The following is a 5,032-nucleotide window of genomic DNA, read 5'->3' on the forward strand; positions in this document are numbered from 1 at the left end:
GCGAGGGGAGAGAGATTATCCCATTGAACCCCCTAATTTAGTTAGTTTTAAGTAGGGGTCCCCCCCCCCCCCCCCCCGAGACCTGAAAATTATTTATTTTCGGGGTTCCTCTGGGGTAAAAAGGTTGAGCAAGGCTGTTGGGAGTAATAGACGTCTGCCAGTACATGCGCCAACAACACAGGTGACCTACACGAAGAGGGTCCAAAAGTTCTAGCCTTGTAAGGGTTCATCTTTCGTACAATTGTTTTTATTGAAAAATACAAAAAAAGGAGATAAAAAAAAACAAAAACAAAACACGGGTATAAAATTCCCCACACAGGGGATATGAACATTAACCAGTTCCCGACCGGCGCACGCCGATGTACGTCGGCAGAATGGCACGGGGCAGGCAAATGGGCGTACCTGTAGATCCCTTTAAAATTTGCCGCCCTGCCATCGGGACCCCCCCCCTCCCCCCCGTGAGTCTGGTCGCGATCGCAGCGGGGATACCCGCGACCGTCTCACGGAGGGGGGCAGCTGAACTGGGAGATGCCGTTGTAAACAGCATCTCCCCGTTCTGCCTAGCAACTAGTGACGCCGATCTCTGCTCCATGTGATTGGAGCAGAGATCAGTGTTCACTAAAAGAAAGCCCAACCCCCCCCCCCCCAACAGTTAGTAACACGCCCCTAGGAACACTTAACCCCCTACAGTGCCACCCACTGGTTAACCCCTTCACTGCCAGTGTCATTTACACAGGAATCACTGCATTTGTATAGCACTGATTGCTGTATAAATGACAATGGTCCCAAAAATGTGTCGAAAATGTCCGATGTGTCCCCCACAATGTCGCAGTCACAAAAAAATAAAATAAAATAAAAAAAAATTAAAAAAAAGCTGATTGCCGCCATTACTAGTAAAAAAATTAAAAAAAGAATTAATAAAAATGTCATATAATATCCCCTATTTAAAAAAATAAAAATAAAAAAAAAATAAAAAAAAAAGCTGATTGCCACCATTACTAGTAAAAAAAAAAAAAAAAAAAATTATTAATAAAAATGTCATATAATATCCCCTATTTTAAAAAAATAAAAAATAAATAAATAAATAAAAAGCTGATTGCGGCCATTACTAGTAAAAAAATAAAAAAAAATTATTAATAAAAATGTCATATAATATCCCCTATTTAAAAAAAATAAAATAAAAAAAAATAAAAAGCTGATTGCAGCCATTACTAGTAAAAAAATAAAAACAATTATTAATAAAAATGTCATAAAATATCCCCTATTTTGTAAACGCTATAACTTTTGCGCAAACCAATCAATAATCGCTTATTGCGATTTTTTTTTTACCAAAAATATGTAGAAGAATACGTATCGGCCTAAACGGAGGGAAAAAAAAATATTTTTATATATTTTTGGGGGATATTTATTATAACAAAAAGTAAAAAATAACGCGTTTTTTTTTTTTTTCAAAATTTCGCTCTATTTTTGTTTGTAGCGCAAAAAAATAAATAAATAAAATGCAGAGGTGATCAAATACCACCAAAAGAAATATTTGTGGGGGGGGGGGGGGGGAAAGGACGTCAATTTTGTTTGGGAGCCACGTCCGCGCAAATTGTCAGTTAAAGCGACGCCGTGCCGAATCGCAAAAAGTGGTCTGGTCTTTGGCCAGCAAAATGGTCCGGGGGCTGAAAGTGGTTAAAGACAAAATGTAATTGACACAGCGATCAGAGCTATAAATATGCACCGATTACTGTATAAACGTCACTGGTACGGAAGGGGTTAACACTAGGGGGCGATCAAGGGGTTAACCGTGGGGGGTGTGGAAGTGATTGGGGGGAGGAGACATGTTTTTTCCTACTTAGTAGGAACAAAGTATGTTTCCTCTTCCCTGATAGCACAGCGATTTGTGTACACACACACATCCCTGCTGGTGCACGCGACCGCGCGTGGCCGGCAGCGATCACGCCTGCCAGCCATGCACTCCGGGGTACCCGGCCGGCCGCGCGCACGCGGAGAAAGGTTACGGACGGTCGGGAACCGCTTAATAGAGTAAAAAAAGGGAAAACAAACAGTGAACACATGCACTGATAAGAAGGGCGGGGGTTGGGTACGTTACCTTTATCAATTGATCACCGTTCAACTGCAATAAATTTTCAAAAAGACTTGTCAGACCTGGGAGGGGGAAGAGCGGGGAGAATTAATATACAAAATAAATAAAATATTAAAAAATCTAGAAAATAGAAAAACAAACAAAAAAAACAAAAAGACACAACAAAAAAAAACAACAAAACAAAACAAAAATCACAATTTAGTAAATAGGATGTGCAGGACGCAGAGCTGCGCTCGTCCCGCCAGCAGATGGCGGCAGAGATCCCCAACCACCCCCAGAATCCTTATTAAAGCGGAACTAAACCCCTCCTCTCCTTCACAACCAACTGGAGGGGGTAATAAAAGGAGGGGCCTCCATTTCTTCCTATAAAAAAGGGGAGGGGTCTCCTGTATGGGGTCCTTTGAGGGGGCCAATGGGAAGGGGAGGGGTCAATAGGCCCACAATCTATAGTGGGGAGGGGGGAGGGGCTGAAGCACGGACACCCCATCATTTTATATATAAGGGGAGGAGCCTACAATATGGGTATTTTGAGTAGCAGTTAGAAAGGGGTGGGGCCTCCAGATGTAATGAATATTTCAGGCCCCCCCCCCCCCCAGCGGTGTGACCTATCAGAGCTTTTGGGAGATCCTCTTGGGGCCCCATTATTGTATATTATAGGAGGAATGTCCAGAGGCGGACACATACATGGGGAGGGGCCTCCTAACACATTATATATTCAGGACTCCCCCCCCCCCCTCTCCCAATGGTGTGACCCTTTAAAGGACGGGCCTCCAAAAAGGGAGGGGCCTACCTGGTAAACTATATATTCAGGGCCCAGGGGTGTATATAGTGGGAGGGGCCTTTATTGGCCTACAAAAAAAAAAAAGGGTGGGGCCCACCTGGGGAGTTATATATTCAGGACCCAGGGGTGCATATAGTGGGAGGAGCCTTTATTGGCCTACAAAAAGGAGAGGGGCCCACCTATGGAGTTATATATTCGGGGGCCCGGGGTTGTGTATAGTAGGGGGGCCCTCTATTGGCCTACAAAAATAGGGGAGGGGCCCATCTAGTCAGTTATATATTCAGGGGCCCCCAGTGGTGTGACCCATGGACAGGCCCCAGGACGTATATACTTTGAGGGGCCTTTCTTGGCTTACATAAAGTGGAGGGGGTCCCCCTGGCATATAGAGTATCTCACAAAAGTAAGTACACCCCAGTCACATTTCTTTTCATGTGACAACACTGAAGAAATGACACTTGTCTACTTTTGTGAGATAATGGATATTCAGGGGGGGCCCCCCCAGCAGTGTAACCCTTTAAAGGGGCAGGACCAGGGGTGTATATAGTGGGAGGGGCCTCTATTAGCCTACATACAGGGGAGGAGCGCATTGTATATAGTGGGAGGAGCTTCTATTAGCATACATTAAAGTTAAGGGCCACTGTGGAAATGATGGGAGGAGCCTAAAAAAGGATCCTATAGCTGGGAGGGGCCTCATGTGTATTACATAATCCCTCAACGATGTGGCCCCTAAAAGGAGACAGGCCCCAGGATGTAAATGATGGGAGGAGCCTCTATTGGCCTGTACAAAGGGGTTGGGTGCACAGCATATATTATAGGAGCATCTATTGGCCTACATAAAGGGGAGGAGCACAGTGTATATTATGGGAGGAGCCTCTATTGGCCTACAAAAAGGGGAGGAGCCATGTGTATATAATGGGAGGAGCCTCTATTGGCCTACAGAAAGGGGAGGACTGATGTGTATTATGGGAGGAGCCTCTATTGGCCTACAAAAAGGGGAGGATCGATGTGTATTTTGTGGGAGGAGCCTCTATTGGCCTACAGAAAGGGGAGGGATGCAGTGTATTGTGGGAGGAGCCTCTATTGGCCTACAGAAAGGGGAGGGATGCAGTGTATTGTGGGAGGAGCCTCTATTGGCCTACAGAAAGGGGAGGAGTGCAGTGTATTATGGGAGGAGCCTCTATTGGCCTGCAGAAAGGGGAGGGACACAGTGTATTGTGGGAGGAGCCTCTATTGGCCTACAGAAAGGGGAGGGACACAGTGTATTGTGGGAGGAGCCTCTATTGGCCTACAGAAAGGGGAGGGGCTCATTGTATATAATGGGAGGGGCCTCTAGTGGTGTATATTTTGGGAGGGGCCTCCTATGGGGATTATTATGGGAGGATCTTGTAGATGGGTGGAGCCTCCTGGGGCTCTCAGATATTAGATACATTTTGGGGGCCCCTCCAGTGTTGTGTGTAATGAGAAGCACCCTCTTGGGGCCCCTGGCGGCCATTGTTCCCCATGATATGGGCCCTCCCTCCTCCAGGGGCCCCCAGCCATGAGGATGAAGATGGCGCGGTTCTCGGTGTGGCCCCTCCCACTCCGGGGCTCTCACCTGCTCCTGGTCCGGCCCTCCGGTGCTCGCTCTCCGCCCGGATCCCTCCGCCCCTCTCACCGCCACACAGCGCGCCACAAAGAGCGCCGAGCGGAGGAACACGGCGCCTCACCGCGGAGGGATACCGTCTACGTCACTTCCTCAGCGCGCTCCCATTGGCCCGAAACGGCGCTGGGGGGCGGGCTCTGACGTCAGCGGCGGGCCCGGCCACGCCCCGGTGCAGGAGCAGAGTTCAGGCGGCGCGTGCGTCCCGTCGCCTCCCCTTCCCCCTCCCACCGAGGGGCGGGGCCTGGCGAAATAATCCCGCACTGAGGGGGACCACGTGACTGGATGTGCAGGGCGCCCCCCCAGGAGCAGAGGGGCGGGGTCATCTGACCACGTGGGGAGGGCACCCCCAAAAATATAGGGGGAGGGGCTGAGTCACGTGATTCTGTAAGTAGAGAGCCCCAAAATATAGGGGGAGGGGCTGAGTCACGTGATTCTGTATGTGGATCACCCCAAAAAAAGAGGGAGGGGCTGAGTCACGTGATTCTGTATGTGGATCACCCCAAAATATAGGGGGAGG

At 48.3% G+C, this 5,032-nt stretch overlaps 1 protein-coding gene across 3 annotated transcripts in view; it reads right to left on the reverse strand.

Annotated features, from left to right (window-relative positions):
* Positions 1 to 4,631, reverse strand: part of POGZ (pogo transposable element derived with ZNF domain) — a 37,044-nt gene extending 32,413 nt beyond the window's left edge. For all 3 annotated transcript variants that reach the window (XR_013264802.1, XM_077463882.1, XM_077463881.1), the window contains exons 1-2: positions 4,468 to 4,631; positions 2,099 to 2,154 (exon numbers count right to left, since the gene is read on the reverse strand). The gene's annotated coding sequence lies outside the window, so the exon portion shown is untranslated. The remainder of the gene's footprint in view (positions 1 to 2,098; positions 2,155 to 4,467) is intronic.
* Between the last annotated feature and the right edge of the window lie 401 nt (positions 4,632 to 5,032).

This window comes from Lithobates pipiens, unplaced genomic scaffold (genome assembly GCF_037356315.1).
Source record: "Lithobates pipiens isolate NorthernLeopardFrog02 unplaced genomic scaffold, aLitPip1_a1.2 Scaffold_30, whole genome shotgun sequence".
Lineage (NCBI taxonomy): Eukaryota > Metazoa > Chordata > Amphibia > Anura > Ranidae > Lithobates > Lithobates pipiens.